Genomic DNA, 17,220 nt, shown 5'->3' on the forward strand with positions numbered 1-17,220 from the left:
CAGCAACCAAATACCATAGGAAACATTTTCACATAGGGCCAAAGGGTCAGAGACACATTTGAGAAAAAGAAAAACCAATTACTCTGGTTTCAATGAGAATTAAAAAAGAAATGAAGGAAGATAAAAAGAAATGCCAGCAAACCGGTTACAAGCCTATTTTCACAGATCTAGCAGACTGAAGGGAAGCAGACTGACTGGATTGAGGGGAGAGCAGGACTGGCAACAGATCTGATGTGGAAAGGGAGGGAAGGAAAGGTATTGCTGAGGACTCCCAGCTCTCTGACCCAGGCTAGCTAGTAATATTACATACTGATAAAGGAAAAAATTAAAATGAACTGAGTCCAGGAAAGGGATATGTGATCATAAGAAAACCACAGAGTATCTCTGAACATAGGTTTACCATAAGGAGTTAACAATACCAATGCTGCCAGATAATTCTAAGCATCAACGTATGCAAAGAGCCTAACATGGAGCAGATCCTCACAAAATAGTAGTTTTTGTTATTCTCTCCCACACTGTCCCAGAGCAGCGTTCTCAACGGGGGCAACTTTCTCACTGGGAGACATTTGACAACATCTGGAGACATTTTTAGTTGTTCAAAACACAGGGTGGATGTGGATGCTACTGGCATCTACTGAGTACAGGACAGGAAGGCTGTGAAATATCCCATAATAGACGAAGAGCCCTCCCACAACAGTTAGCCAACCCAAACGTCAACAGGGCCACGGCTGAGAAACCCTGGTCCAGAGGGATTATGATCACATTATTGTAGCCTGGGAAGTTCTTCTGGATTCATTAATGGTAACCAGTGTCCACATGAATTGGAAGTTAAATGGAATTATTACTTAGATTCTGTTTAATCAAGCAAATAGTTTCCAAATTCAAGCCTGCCAATGGAAGATGTTAGTGAATTCACAGCCTAAATACTAAGTGTATGAAAATGTTAAATGTTTTCTAACCATGAACACTAATTTGCTTCACCATTTTGGTGTTTTAGTAGGAGAAAAAAAAAAAAAAAGCCTGAACTAAAAAAGACAAAAAAGATGCCATCTTATAAAAAATCAGACACTCAGAAAGACTGCATGAAAACTAAAAACTACGAGCTTTTTTTAGCATCATTATGTAGAAACAATGGTTTGCAACAAATCTGTCTAATTAGTATTGCATTATGACACAGAGATTATCAACAAGAAAAACAGACTGTGCCTAATTCTTAGACTTGAAAAAGCCTTTCAAGTTTTATGACAAACCTGTAATCAAAATTTTGATCAAAATCAAAGTTTTGAAATGATCCTTCAAATTCCAAGCCCTCAGTTTCATTGGAAAAAAGATTAATTAGCTAATGAAACAAAATTTCATACAATTTTAGACCTTATTCTTCTTTAGGAAGAAAAAAAGGATAAAGTACTTAACCAGCATACCCAGTGGCCAACAATTTCAACATAATAGGTCAAAATCTGGCAGGAATGCCTACAGTTCTCATAGAATCTCACAATGGTCAGGAACTGGGACACCTGCTACTGAAAGACAAATCAACAACAACAACAAAACACGAACAGTAAGAATTAGTGAGAATGTAGGGAGACTGGTGCCCTTGCGCATGACTGGTGGGAACGTGAAATGGAACACCTGCCATGGACATCAGTTTGGTGGCTCCTGAAAAGACACACAGGGGTGCGTGGGGGGTGCATTCGGTTGACTGTCTGACTCAGGTCATGATCTCTGGTTCATGAGATTCTCTCTCTCCCTCTCTCTGCACTTTCTCTCTCTCTCAAAATAAATTACATAATAAAGCAAAATAAATACAAAAAGAAAGCAATCAGATTAAAAAAAAAAAAAAAGAAAATCAAACACAGAATTAGCATTCAGCCTAGCAATTCTACACCCAGATAAAAACACAGTAGCATTGAAAGCAGGGACTCAGAAAGATACTTGTGCACCAATGCTCACAGCAGCACTACTCACAATAGCCAAAAGGTGGAAACAACCCAGATACACATCAACAGGTGAACAGATTGCTTTTATTTTTAAGTAGTATATACATATAATGGAATTCTGACTCCTGCTACAACATTGTGCTGAGTGAAGTAAGCCAGACACAAAAGGACAAATGGTATATGATTCCACTTATATGGGGTACCTAGAATAGGCCCATTCACAGAGACAAAAGTAGAAGAGAGGTTTCCAGGGTTGATGGAGATACAGGGGTGGGAAAGGGAGTTACTGTTTCATGGGTACAGGGATTCCGCTTGAGATGACAGAAGACATTCTGGAAACAGAGGATAGAGATGGGTGTACAACATTGTGAATGTACTTAAGGTCACTGAAATTGTACACTTGAAAATGGTTAAATTTCATGCATATCTTAGTATTAAAAAAAGAAATGGGACTTGAACTAAAGAAAGCTAGATAAATTACTTTTCTGGCGTTCTCACCCCTAAGTGATGCTCAGAAAACAAAACAAAACAAAACTATTTTGTTAGCAGCTTGGACTGAATTCAAACCTACATCTTCTGGAAAAATGAACAAACTACATCAGACTTGACTCAGTTACATACCAAAGCAAAATATCACTTCTATCATCTTTTGATGCCCAAATTCCAAACTTTCCGTAGAGGACGTCACAGGACAATATGCATAATTTCACATGCATGGATTAGCCTTTTCCCAGGCTAATTTCGCCCAGGTGAGAGAATGTCTACGAGGATGGGAGTGGCTGTCCTGAGCACCCACACAGCCGGTGGTCCTGCCAGGAGGTGGCAGTCTTGATTCTCCTCACCTTCTGATCGCTCCATTAACAAAGCTGAGCCCCCCAACCTCTCAAGACTTACCCTTACTAATACAGTTTACTGGAAGTTTTTTTAAAAAGGATTCCAAGTTCTACCATCTCTTATGGAAATACGTACTTCACATTTTCAAGACTACTCCATCAAAAAATTATCAAGCCTTGAGTGTCACAAATTCAGAAAAAAATGAACTTATCAACAGAAATGCAGGCATCTTTTATTAGACCATAAAATCATCTTGTTTTCTTACCATATTAAGGTAAAACCCTAATTACTTTTTGAGTCTTTCTCTCCGATCTTATTCTTCTCATGTACCTTCCATCTTCTCTCCCCTCCAGTCCATTTTTAATGCACCGTGAGTACAAAAAGGATAAAATTACTGCCCACGGTGCTAACAAAATTAATGAGCAAAGATGTACAGAGATCTCATGAAGATGCGCCTTAAGTTTATGTTGCCAAGGAAACACTGACGTCTTAGATTTTAAATGGAAAAGTTTATATTTAAAGAAAGTTGGAGTCGATAGGATGTATTTTAAGAAAGAGCAAAGCACACACCACTTATTCACAGACACCAATACATGACACATGGAAACTGTACAAAGACAACTAAACTTAAGCAACAACCAACAACTACCCGTTAACCCGAGTCACATGAAAGGCCGTAACCTTCCAGGGAAAAGCTGAACTGTGAGTCGAGGCTGAGGCTTGTGATACAAGCTCTGCCCCTCACTGGCTGTGGGGACTCGGACACATCACTCAGCCTGGCGCTGGCCATGTGATTCTCTTAATGTCCCCGGTTCCTCTTCAGTAACAGGTGAAAGGGTGAGCAAGATTCGCAAAATCTCTCCCCAGAGTCACATATGCTTCGGTTCTAGGATTCTAGAGGAAGAAACTTCCAAAAAGGAAGTTACTAGGTACCTACGGTCTCCTACCACATCGTAATGAACGTAGTACCAGCCATACTCTAAGACACATACATATGTACGGTAAGAGACGCACATACCCCTCTTTTTCAGGATTTCTGATCCCTTTTTTTTTTTATGAATTATGTAGTAAATATTCAGGAAAACTAAAAAATACAGATATAATTAAAAAAATCATAAATGTCCTATCCAAACACAAAAATATAATCAAATTTGTATTTGGCATGAGATTCCTTTCTTAACCTGGTTATAAGAAAGAAATACTATTAGAGACTTAATGCTAAAATATAAAAGAAAGTAAACATAATCTGAATTTCAGAATTGCCAAAAAAAAAAAAAAAGAAAGGAAAACAAAAGGATGGACAGTAAAAAATATACGATAGGGTAGGAATGAATACTGACCAGAAGCAGCATCAAAACTGCTGTCCAACCCGAAATACTTTCTGACTTCCCAATTTACATTAGGACCCCCTGGTGTTTCTCTCAAAAGACTTTCCACTTGTCTTTCACAGTAATTTGCACATCTATAATTACTGAATTCACTTCTCCAGCCTGTAAGCTCCCTAAAGGCAAAGGCCATGTCTTCCTAATGCACCAGTGAATCCTCAAAAGAACACCTCACACAACCAGTGCGATCAATTAGTATTTGTTGACGGAATAAATGGATAAAATGGATAAACAGGATCTTGATCTAATACCAACTATTCCTGACTGGTTACCTCTCCCAGGGCCTTTTAATATCCATTTTCAGGGTAACTACTGAGTAAGGAAAGTACCCAAATTCAAAGACATTTCCCATAGAAATAACTTATCATTTAGACTCCCAGACCAGTGACTGACAAACCATGGCCCACAAGCCAAATCAGGCCACCACGTGTGTATGTAAGTGAAGGTTTGTTGGAGTACCCCCATATCGCTCACTGCCACTCACTTACCGTACCACCTTCAGCCACCTCTGGTGGCTGCACCGGAAAGCTGAAAATATTTACTATCTGGTCCCGTAAGAAAAACTTTTCCAATCTCTATCCTAGACTAATGCCTTTCAACTAATAAAGGAAGAAATACAGATGAGCTTTTGTGTCTCTTGATGAAAATACTTAACATATCTAGACAATAAGGCAGTCATATGACTGGCTCTAAAAATGTAATAACACCTGTGAATTCAAGGTCTTTTAAGAGTAAAGAGATCAAGCATGGTATTGATAAAAATGGTTAACACCCAAATACTTTGGGGTTTTTTGATATTTTTTAAATGTTTCTTTATTTTGAGAGAGAGAGTGCCAGCAAGGAGAGAGGCAGAGAGAGAGAATCCCAAGCAGGCTCCGCAGTGACAGCATAGAGCCCGACATGGGGCTCGATCCCACGAACTACAAAATCAAGAGTCAGATGCTTAACTGACTGAGCCACCCAGGTGCCCTCAAATACTTTTTTTTAGTAAGCTTTTAGTACTACAGGTTTTTAGCAGAACTGATTTTAAGTGTCATACACACAAAATAAATTGTTACTATGCTAGGGTTAATTATCAGACACAACAAAAAACGGTGTTGGGTGGGTGGGGGAGGGAAATGGGTGATGCACATTGAGGAGGACACTTGTCGGGATGAGCACTGGGTGTTATATGTAAGTGATGAATCACTGGATTCTACTCCTGAAGCCAAGATTACACTGTACGTTATCTAACATAAGAATAAAAAAAAATTTTTTAAGTAATTTCAAAAAAGAAAAAAAAAATCACAGTGCCAAATCAGCATTTTTTTTTTTTACATTTATTTTTATTTTTGAGAGACAGAGCACAAGTGTGGGAGGGGCAGAGAGAGAAGGAGACACAGAATCGGATGCAGGCTCCAGGCTCTGGGCTGTCAGCACAGAGCCCGACGCGGGGCTCGAACTCACAAACCATGAGGTCATGACCTGAGCTGAAGTTGGACACTCAACCGACTGAGCCACCCAGGCTCAGCACCCCCAAACCAGTATTTTTATAGTAACTTGTCATTCCATTAGCTCTACTGCATATAGATAGGGTCTAGCATTACCTTGTGTATTTCTTAAAAAGCGTATCCTTTTCAGGGCGCCTAGGTGGCTTTAATAGGTTAAGCATCCAACTTCGGCTAAGGACATAATCTCAGGGTTTGTAGATTCGAGCTCCATGTCAGGCTCTGGGCTGACAGCTCAGAGCCTAGAGCCTGCTTCAAATTCTGTCTCCCTCTGTCCCTGCCCCTCCCCTGTCCATGCTCTGTCTCTCACTCCTCTCTCTCTCAAAAATAAACATGAAAAAATTTTAAAAAAAGCTTATCCTTTCCTATGAAAAGCCAACCTCTTCCTTCTGCTATCATATACAAATCAATCTTGAGCCAAAAAGAAAAAAAAAAAAAAACAGGAAAAAGCTAAAAGGATTGCGGGCAGGAGGGAGATGGGTGGGATGGTATCTCCTCAGCCGCTAGAACGAAATTAACACCTCCATCAAGTAATACACAGAAGACAATCTGCTCAGAGAAAAACGCCCATGTCACAATCTTAACACCACTACAAATTCAACAATACATAACTGATTTTTTTTTAAAAACCTGGGTTTTAAGTTTATCAGTTTCACACTCAAAAATGCATCTGGCTTGTAAGTTTACTTATTGTTATCAGTTCTGGCTGATTTCTACCAAAGACTATTTGGTAATATCTAAATCATATAATAAAAACAGTATTTATTTATGAAAAATGTAAAAAATGAACAGAAGGTAGGAAATAAACATTTATTATTGAATGCTAACTGTCTACCCTGGGAAGATTTATAAATCCATTTAATAAGGATGATTTTGTACGTCTATTAAATCCTAAATTTGTCATTTTATAAAATTGGGACATTATTTTGGAAGTCAAAAATTTCCATTGTAGCTAATGCAGACCAGGAATGGAATTTTCAAGGGAAATACAATTGATAAAATTCTTTCCCAGCTCTACTGAGATACAGTTCACACATACTGTGTAAGTTTAAGGTGTACAATGTGATGATCTGATACGTACATACTGCATAATGTTTACGACAATACGGTTAGTTAATACTGCACATCTCACGTCACTACCGTTGTTATTGCTGCAGTGAGGTCGTTAAAGCACTACTGTCACGACAGCTTTCACGTGTACAAACAATACTGTTAACTATAGTCACCATGCTGGACATTAGATCTCCAGAACTTATTCTTATAACTGAAACGTAGTATCTTTTGTTCAACCTCTCCTCTTCTTCCCCTACCCCTCAGCCCCTGGCAATCACCACTCTACTCTGCTTCTATGAGTTTGATGTTTTTAGAGCCCACTTACACATGAGATCATACACTATGTGTCTTTCTCTGCCTGATTTATTTCACTTAGAATAATGCCTTCAAGGTCCATTCAACATCACAAATGGCAGTAATGCCTTAGGGATTTTTCATGGCTGACTAATATTCCTCTGTGTGTGTGTGTGTGTGTGTGTGTGTGTGTGTGTGTAGACCAGGAATGAAATTTTTAAGGCAAATACCATTGATAATTTTTTCCCAGCTTTACTGAAACACACACACACACACACACACACACACACACACACACACACACACACAAATACATACACATCACATCTTCTTTATCCATTCATCCATCAATGTACCCTTAGGTTGTTTGCACGTCTTGGCTATGGTGAATGATGCTGCAGTGAATGTGAAGGTTGCAAATGTCTTCCAGAGAGTGATTTCATCTTCTTTGGATGAATACCCAGAAGCGTAATTACTGGGTCGTAGGATAGTTCTATTTTTATTTTTTTTAGGAACCTCCATACTGTTTTCCACAGCAGCTGCGCCAGTTTGCATTCCCACCAGCAGTGCACAGGGGTTCCTTTTTCGCCATATCCTCACCAACATTATCTCTTCTCCTTTCAATAAAGCCATTCTGACAGGTGTATGGTGATATCTCACTGTGGTTTTGATTTGCTTTTCCCTGATGACTACTGATGTTGAGCATCTTTCTGTGTACTTCTTAGACATTTAAAGGTCGTCTTTAGAAAAATTTTGTCTATTCAAGTCCTCTGTCCATTTTAAATTGAACTGTTTGTTATTTGGCTATTAAGTTGTATGAGCTCTTTATATATATTCTGGATAGTAATCCTTTATCAGAGCGATGGTTTGCAAATATTATCTCCCATTCTATAGGCTGCCTTTGTTCTGCTCCACAGAAGCTTTTTAGTTTGATGTAGTCCCACTTGCTAATTTTTTTGTTGTTGCTTGTGCTTTTGGTTTGTCTTATCAAAAACAAAAAAAAACAAAAAAACATCATTGCCAAGACCTACATCATGAAGCTTTTTCCCTACGTTTTCTTCCGGTAATTTTATGGTTTAAGTCTTAACATTTAAGTCCTTAATCTATTTCAAGTTAATTTTTGTGAAAAGTGCAAAACAGATGTCCAATTTCATTCTTTTGCATGTGGATATCCAGTTTTCTTAGCACTATTTTTTGAAGAGATTATTCTTTCCCCATCAAGTTTTTTTGGCTCTCTTGCCAAATAAAGTTGACCATATTATGTGAGGGTTTATTTCTAGGCTCTCAATTCTGTTCATTGGTCTGTGTTTCTTTTTATGTCAGTGCCAGATTGTTTTGACTATTATAGCTTTGTACTATAGTTTGAAATCAGGAAGTATGATGCCTCCAACTTTGTACTCTCAAAATTGCTTTGGCTACTTGGGGTCTTCTGTGATTTCATACAAATTTTAGGACTGCTTTTACAATTTTTGTGAAAAATGGTGATGGATTTTGCTAGAGACTACACTAAACCTATAGATGGTTTTAGTATGGAAAATTTAACATTAACCATTGTAATCCACGCACCTGGGGTATCTATTTATTTGTCCTCAATTTCTTCCATCAGTGTCTTATAGTTTTTAGTGTACAGATCTTTTACCTCCTTGGTTAAATTTATTCCCAAGTATTTCACCGCTCTTCGTGCTCCTGTAAATGAAAACTGTTTATTTCTTTTTCAGATAGTTCATTGTTAATTTATACAAATGCAACTGGTTTTTACATGCTGATTTTGTATCCTGAAATTTTACTGAACTGTTTATTAGTTTTAACAGTTTTTTGGTGGAGTCTTTAGCATTTTTTTTTTTTAATACATGATCACATCTTCAATGGAGAACACTTTAATTCTTCCTTTCCTATCTGAATGCCATTTCTTTCCTTTTCTGACCTACCCATTCCGGCTGGAATTGCCACTGCTATGTCAAATAGGAATGCTGAGAGTGAACCTTCTTGTCTTATCCTGATTATAGAAGGAAAACTGCCAACTTTTCAGTGTTAAGTATGAAGTTAGCTGTGGGTTTCTCGTATAGGAACTTAATTATGTTGAAGTATGTTCCTTCTATACCCAATTTCTTGAGAGTTTTTATCATAAAAGAGTGTTGAATTTTCTAATATGCTTTTTCTGATAGTTAATTATTACTGTATAGAAATGCAACTGATTTTATATATAGATTTTAGATCCTAAAACTTTATTGAATTTGTTGATTACCTGTAACACATTTTTGGTAGAATCTTTATGGTTTTCTATATATAATATGTCATCTGCAAATAACAGAGACAGTTTTACTTGTTCCTTTTCTTTTTCTGTTTGTTTTTTTTTCAAGTTTATTTATTTTGAGAGACAGAGAGAGGAGAGGAGGGGCAGAGAGAGGGGGAGAGAGAGAACCACAGTCAGACTCTGTACTGTCAGTGCAGAGTCCGATGCGGGGCTTGAACTCACGAACCTTGAGATCATGACCTGAGCTGAAACCTAGAGTTGGAAGCTTAACCGTCTGGGCCACCTAGGCGCCCACTTGTTCCTTTTCTTTCTGGCCTTGGGCTTTTAAAGGGAGGTTTTTGATAAATGAATTCAATTCCTTACTTTTTATTGATCTGTTCAGATTTTCTATTTCCTCACAATTCAGACATGGTAGGTTGCTTATTTCTAGGAATTTATCCATTTCATCTAGGTTGTCCAGTTTGTCGGCATGTAATTGTTCATATCAGTATCTGATTTATGATCTTTTATATTTCTGTGGCATCAGTTGAAAGGTCTCCTCTTGCATTTGTAATTAAAAAAAAATTTTTTTAACATTTTATTTTATTTTTTGAGAGACAGAGAGAGACAGAGTGCGAGCAGGGGAGGGGCAGAAAGAGAATGAGACACAGAATCTGAAGCAGGCTCCAGGCTCTAAGCTGCCAGCACAAAGCCGAACGCAGGGCTCGAACCACAAACACGAGATCATGACCTGAGCTGAAGTCAGACACTTAACCAACTGAGCCACTCAGGTGCCTTCATTTGTAATTTTACTTATTTGAGTCCTCTTTCTTTTTTCTTGCTAAGTCTAGCTAATTGCTGGTCAATTTTATTTATCTTAAAAAAAAAAAAAGTTAGTTTCCTTGCTCTTTTGTATTGTATTTCTATTCCCCAGCTCATTTATTTCTGCTCTGGTCTTTGCTATCTCCTTCTTCTCCTTTTAGTTCTTGAGGTATAAGAGGTAAGTTGTTATTTCTGATCTTTACTTTTTGTAACTATAGACGGTTTAGGACTATGAACCCCCTTCTTAGCACTGTTTTGGCTGCATCCCATCAGTTTTGGTATATTCTGTTTAGACTGTCATTTGTTTCCATATTTTTTTTTAATTTCCCTTTTGATTTCTGTTTGACCCATTCGTTGTTCAGGAGTGTGTTATTTCATTTTCACATATTTGTGAATTTTCTAGGTTTCCTCATTAGTGATTTCTAGTTTCATGCCACTGTGGTCTCAAAAGGTACTTGCCATCATTTCTATATTTTTCAATTTCTTAAGATTAACTTTGTGATATAACAATCTATGTTCCATCCTGGACAGTGTTCCATGTGTGCTTGAGAAGAATACATACTCTGTTGTTGTTGGATGAAATGTTCCGTATATGTCTCTTAGGTCCATTTGATCTAAAGTGTCGTTCAAGTTCAATGTCTTCTTCTTGTTTTTTTTTTTTTTTTTTTGGCTGGATGATCTGTTCACTGATTAAAGTGAGGTACTGAATGAAGTCCTCTAGTATTACTGTAGTGCTATCTAGCACTCTGAGATCTGTTATTATTTCCCTGACATATTTAGGGGTTCTGATGTTGGATGTTTATGTATTTACAATTATCTCCTTCTGATGAGTTGACTCCTTTATCATTTTATAATGACCTTATTCGTGTCCAGTTACAGTTTTTGACCTCAAGCCCATTTTGTCTGTAGAAGTAGAGCTACCCCTGCTTCTTTTAGTTCCCGTTTGCATGGACTATTCTTTCCCATGCCTTCACTTTGAACCTATCTGTGTTGTTAAAGCTGAAGTGGGTCTCTTACGGAAAGGAGATAGTTGAGTCTGGTTCTTTATCCATTCACCCACTTTCTGCCTTCTTGGTGGAACATTTAAGCCATTACATTCCGAGTAATTGTTCACAGGTGAGAGCTTGTATCATCATCTTGTGAATGGGTCTGGCTGTTTGGCAGTTCCTTTTTCTTTCCTTCCGTTCTTGCTGTCCTCCTCTGTGAATGGATGATTGGCCACAGGGGGACACACTGGTTCCCTTCATCTTTTCCACTGCAGGCTTCGGTTTATGGTTACCCTAAGGCTGACCTGAAACATCTTAGAGACAGAAGTCATTTTAAACTGCTAACAATTTCTATCTCACAGAAAAACTCTACCCTTTTATTTCCCACAACACCCACATTTCACGTTTTTGATGCCACACTTTACTTTTTATATTGTGTATCTACTGACGAATTATTGTCGCTATCACTATTTTTAACACTTTTGTCCTTCGACTTTTAGGCTTGAGTTAAGTGGTTAACACCCTTCTGTATCTGACTAGATTCTTACCTTTACTAGGGTGTTGTACATTTTCCTATGTTTTCATGTCACTAATTAGCAGCCTTCCCTAGAAGGCAGGCCTAGTGGTGACAAGCTCAAGTCTTTATCTTGCCCTTTCTGAAGGACAGCTTTGCTGCGTGAAATATTTTTGGTTGGTAGTTTCTTTCTTTCAGCGTTTGTACCAAACCCTTCTCTCCTGCCCTGAAAGGACTCTGCTGGGAAATCCACTGTACGACTTAAAGGGGTTCCTTGTAGGAGAGAATTTTTCTTTCTCTTATTGCTTTTAAAATTCTTTTTTTCTTCAATTTAAGTTTTAAATTGTGTCTTGGAGAAGATCACTTTGGATTGAAATTTTGGGGTGGCTTATTAGCTTCATGAACTTAAAAGTGCAAATCTCTCCCCAGCTTTGGGAGGTACTCAACCAGTATTTCTTTATGTAAGCTTTCTATCCCTTTCTCCCTCTCTTCTCCTTTGGGACTCCAGGGATGCAGATTATTTGTTAAGGTGTTCCTTAAGACCCATATGCCTTCTTCCTTTCCTTTTCATCCTTTTTCTTGATGCTCCTCTGATGGGATGATTTCAAACAAATTCTCTGTGAGCTGATTCTTTTTTCTGTTTGGTCTGGTCTGCGAGAGAAGCTCTTTACTGAATTTTTTACAGTTCACTCAGTGTATTCTTCCACTACAAATGTCTGGTTTATTTTTGTGTTCTGTTTCTTTGTTGAACTCCCTATTTTGTTCTTATATTGTTTTCCTGGTATCATTACACTGCTTATCAATGTCCTCACAGCTCTCTGAGCATCTTTAAAACGATTATTTTGAACTCTTCATCAGGTAATGCCTGTTATCTTCTTTTTTGGGGGGGTGATGGTAATTAGATATTTACTGTTGGAGTCATGTTTCTCTAATTATTTACAACCCTTACAACGTTGTGTAGATGTGCATTTGAAAAAGCAGTCCTCTCTTCCAGACTTTATGGACTGCAGTAAGGGAAAATGTCTATCTGCACGCAGGGGCATGCTGGGGTGTGTGGTGACCTCAGGTCTAAAGGTGTAGGGTGCCAAGTATGAGGGCATACGGTGGCAATAAGCCTGGGGAGGGCAGTGGCTCACTGGCTCAAGTCACCGGGGTCCACGCCATCAACAACCACGTGATCCTCGGCAGAATCTCCAGGGGGCCCACAGAGGCTGCAAGGGCTGTTGCAAGAGCTACACACCAGGGCAAGCGGCAGCACTCACTGTTCTCTCCAGAGGCAAATGCTGTTGGTTTGTCTGCAGGACAGACCCCTGGGAACCATAGTCACCCGCAGTGTGGCTGCTCCTGGGGGCCCCTACTTTTCTCCCCTGTTCCTAGCTGTCTCTCTGTCTCTGCTCTCGGCCCCTGGGTGGGCGGAAACTGAACTGGGAACTTCACATGGTGCCACGAAACACTAGGGAAGCTGGTCACTCACCCTGCTCTTTTCCCTGCCACAGGAACTCTTCCTAGCTGGAGCGTTCCCTCTCGGTGCTGAGCAACGCCAGCATGGGGACAGGACAGTCCAAGCAAAAGTGAAGCTGTCCTCTTTCCCATCTTGTGCAGTCATTCTCCTGTGTTTCTGTCCCACTGCGTTGCTGAAGGTTTTATGCAGACTCTAGAGCTCTCCTTGGTCACGTTAGCCACCTGATGGCTGATCTCTGTGAGGGGATGGAGGTGATGGCCATTACTCTGCCATTTGGTGACATCCCATTTGTGAATTTTTACAGTACCTATTATAACGTTCTAGCTTAGTAAACTCAAATTTTCAAAAAGTCAAAGATTTTAGATGTTCAGGGATCATGATCATTGTCAACTCAGTGAGTACTAAAAACAACCCTATCCAATACAAATATTTCTAAAAGATCTTATAATATACAAACAGAGAAAAAAAAAACATAAACATGGTCTAATATCTGCACCCTTAAAGCAAGATACAATGGTGGTAAAATCTGAAAAATACAAAACAAGTCATGATGACTATATCATGATTCAGTAAAACTAAGTCTCCAACCAAACATGATAGAAAAAAAACCACACGAACACCCTGCCATGTTCACTGTTAAATTTATAACTGTAAACCTCAGATGGACCTTCAGTACTGCTTGGCAATCCTGCTTTACTTCACACAGCTTCTCTCAAAAACCATTTCGCTCTTTCTTCTCGACCCTCTGATGTCCCCTTCTTCACCATGACTCCCAGCTGAAAACCTTAGTGTTCACTAAACTAAGGGGAACAGTAAGAAGGGGGGCCCCGTTCCTTCTTCTACCATATTTACAAGCCCATCTGCCTCCGCACATGGACACTCTGCCTTCCCTTTGAGTCTCCAGAAGCCCCCACAATGCCAAACCTAACGGTCACCTCCCCGGCTTCAAAGATCTGACTCAACCTCTCAGAAGCAACTGACAGTTATTCACAGGCTCCTTCCTATCTTCTCCCGCTTCTCAACCACCACGGCCTGTCTTCCTTGTACCTCAGTGGCTGCCCCTTCTCAGCATCAGTTGTGGAACCCTCCTCATCCCCTTCCACACAGTGCTCCAGAGCTCAGTCTTCAGAGCCACTTTAATAATTCCCTGGGTCCCATGGCTCTATATACATTTCAATGTTCAGAGCACCCAAGCGTCTGTGAGAGCCAACACAGACCCAGAGCTCCACGGCAATGAGCCCATGGCACCATGTGAATGTCTCATGGGCATTTCGTATATCACGTATATGTGAGAGAGTATTCCCCATCTCCTACCTCCAGCGATATGTGACCCCTGCAGGGTTTTCTATTTCAGTAAATAGCATCAGCACTGCCCCAAGGCCTAACACTTCTCACCAGTTTACACTCTAATCCCAGGCTCTATCTGAGTTAATGCGAGACCCTCCTAAAGTGATCTCCCTATTTCCACTCCTGCCTCCCTACATCATCTTCTTGAAAGAGCTGCCAGAAAAATCCTTTCAAAAATAAAACAGCAGTTTCCAGCCTGGCATTTAAAGAGCTGAGAAGCTGCCACTCTGCCCCAAAAACAAGTATAAAGCTGAAGAAGCTGAAAAATCAACACCTCTCCTTAGCCTCTCAGGAAAGCGACTCTACCCCAAAGTCAGGGAGCCAGTCAGGGGGGTACAGGGAACCACAATCTATCTGTGTGCACAGAGCAGGGCTCCGTGGGAACCACCGCCAGGCCAGGAAAACCTAAGCTTTAGCTGACAAATCGCTGGAGGCTCAGTGTGGACAAAATGGACAAGTCTGAGAGTTAAAAACTCCAGGGGGACCCAGTCATGGATAAAGTCCCCACAGTTGTGTGAGTTTTACCTCCAGGTGCTCTCTCGCTTCCAGCAGCAGGCAGGGAGAGGAGCACCACTGTGAAATACACCAGAACATTCTGTTCATCTTGAGCCCAGCTCTCAGGAGGAACAATGTTACCAGAGCTGTACCTGCTGGGGCTTCATCATGGCCTAACCCACCTGAAGTAAAGGGAGCCCGTGACTCCAGCCCCCCCAGCCATCCCTTCCCAACTAAGCAGGGAAAACAAACTGACAAGTACGGGTGAGGCTCACAGTCCAGGAGCGTAGGCTCACCAAGAACAGACAGGTAATGTAAGCTGAGAGGTGGAAACTCTAAGAGCCAGAAAGAAATCCTAGAGCCTAAAAACACTACAATGGAAATGAAGAAATGATGGGTTTATAAGCAGACCAGACACAGTGGAGGAAAGAACCTCGGAGCTGGAAGATGACAAGAGAAACTTCCACAAATGAAAAAAACAGAACAGAACACACAAGAATTGTGGGGCAACTACAAAACATAAGCCAAATCATGACACTGTCCTACTACGAAGCTTCACAATGGCGTCCCATCACTTAACAACGAAAGCGTGCGCTCCCACACCACAGCCTGTAAGACCTGGTGTGTCCCCCGCCTCTTCTGCTCCCCTGTCCCACCTCCCTGTGCCCCTGGTCAGGTCACACATGCTCCAAGCTCGCCTCTGCTGTGGACCCTTTGCATGTGCTGTTTCTTCTGCACGAATAACCCAGATATTCATGTGGACCCCACCCCCCGACTTTGTTCACAGGCTGCAGAAACACCACCTCCAGGGAGAGGCCTCACTTCAACTCTCTACTGAAAACACCAGACTATCACCTCCGATTATGCTTTATTTCCTACAAAAATATTTCCTATTTTGTGTAATATTACTTATGTTACATAGTATTTTATACCATCTATTTGTTCATTTTCTGTCTCATCCACTAGAAACATAAGCCTCGGGGGGGGGAGGAACTCATCGGATCCCTACTCACAGCACCAGCATAGGGACTACTGTGCACCCCTCAGCTGTTCAATGAACAAGTGAACAAATGACTATTACAATTTTTAACAAGGTTTTTTTTTAATCTTGTGTATACACCCGAACGTACTACGCTCAGATTACTAAAACTGTATTTAATTCAGAGTTCCACATAAAGTGGCATGCCCCATTTCTGAGAAGAAAACGTTCATAAAAATGAAATTCCAGACCCTAGGGGATTGATTTCTAGTCTTTCCCTCCAGATGAAGAGAAATGAAATGAGCCTATGGGCTAAATTTACAATTCTTAGTGATGGGAAGAATGACCATTTCTATTTAAACCCAAGTTTGTGTCACTCCTCCCAATACACATATACATACACAGATACTTCTAGTTATCTTTATTCTAGTTTCCATTAAGTTTTTCACCAGGCAGGAGAGTTTTCCTCCCGTACCTCAGATACCTGGTCCAAACGCCCACCACCAAAAAGTAACCAATGGTATCACAAAGTCATGGGCAAAGTATTTCAAATATTTCAACTTTGTGGGCTATAAGGTTTCTGTCACAACGATTCAACTCATTCAACTCGATTCAACTCACTCAACTCGGCTGTTATGGAGTGAAAACAATCTTCGACAATATGTAAACAAATGAAGACAGCTGTTTTCCAGGAAAACTGCATCTGCAAAGAGACAGCAAGCTGACGCTCCAGGGGAGTCAAACCCTGTTAGACAGCTGAGCTTAAATATCTCTTGTATCAAAAATGTTAGTGGGCAAGTTTGGAAGGGACTGCAACAAAGAATGCTATCTGCAACAAATATTAATCCTACTAACTATAATGATGTATTAATATACATTTTCATTTAAATATGAAATATAAACACAAGTGTTCAGGGGCACCTAGGTGGCTCAGTCGGTTAAGCATCCGACCTCAACTCAGGTCACGATCTCACAGCTCGTGAGTTCAAGCCCTGTGTCAGGCTCTGTGCTGACAGCTTGGAGCCTGGAGCCTACTTCGGATTCGGTGCCTCCCTCGCTCTTTCTCTCTCTCTCTCTCCTACCCCACCCCTGCTTGCACTCTGTTCTCTCTCTGTCAAAAATAAACATTAAAAAAATGTTTTCAAATACAAGTTTTCATATAAACAGACTTAAGATTATTCTAAAATGCCTCCTCTATAATCCGTAATACCTTACTTCAAATATATTCCTTGTGGTAAACATTATGAAGAACTGGAGGAACATTAAGACAAAACATACTGGTCACCTAACTAGCAGCATGTTGCTAACATTAAACTCTGGCCCAAGACTTTCCCTTAACTGGTAGATCAAATACACAATTAACGTTTTCATGGCATACATAAAAAAACTAAA

The 17,220-nt window shown here is 40.1% G+C and overlaps 1 protein-coding gene across 1 annotated transcript in view; it reads right to left on the reverse strand.

Annotated features, from left to right (window-relative positions):
- CWF19L2 (CWF19 like cell cycle control factor 2) overlaps window positions 1-17,220 on the reverse strand; it is a 150,368-nt gene that overhangs the window by 37,748 nt on the left and 95,400 nt on the right. The window lies entirely within an intron of this gene.

This window comes from Prionailurus viverrinus, chromosome D1, assembly GCF_022837055.1.
Source record: "Prionailurus viverrinus isolate Anna chromosome D1, UM_Priviv_1.0, whole genome shotgun sequence".
NCBI lineage: Eukaryota > Metazoa > Chordata > Mammalia > Carnivora > Felidae > Prionailurus > Prionailurus viverrinus.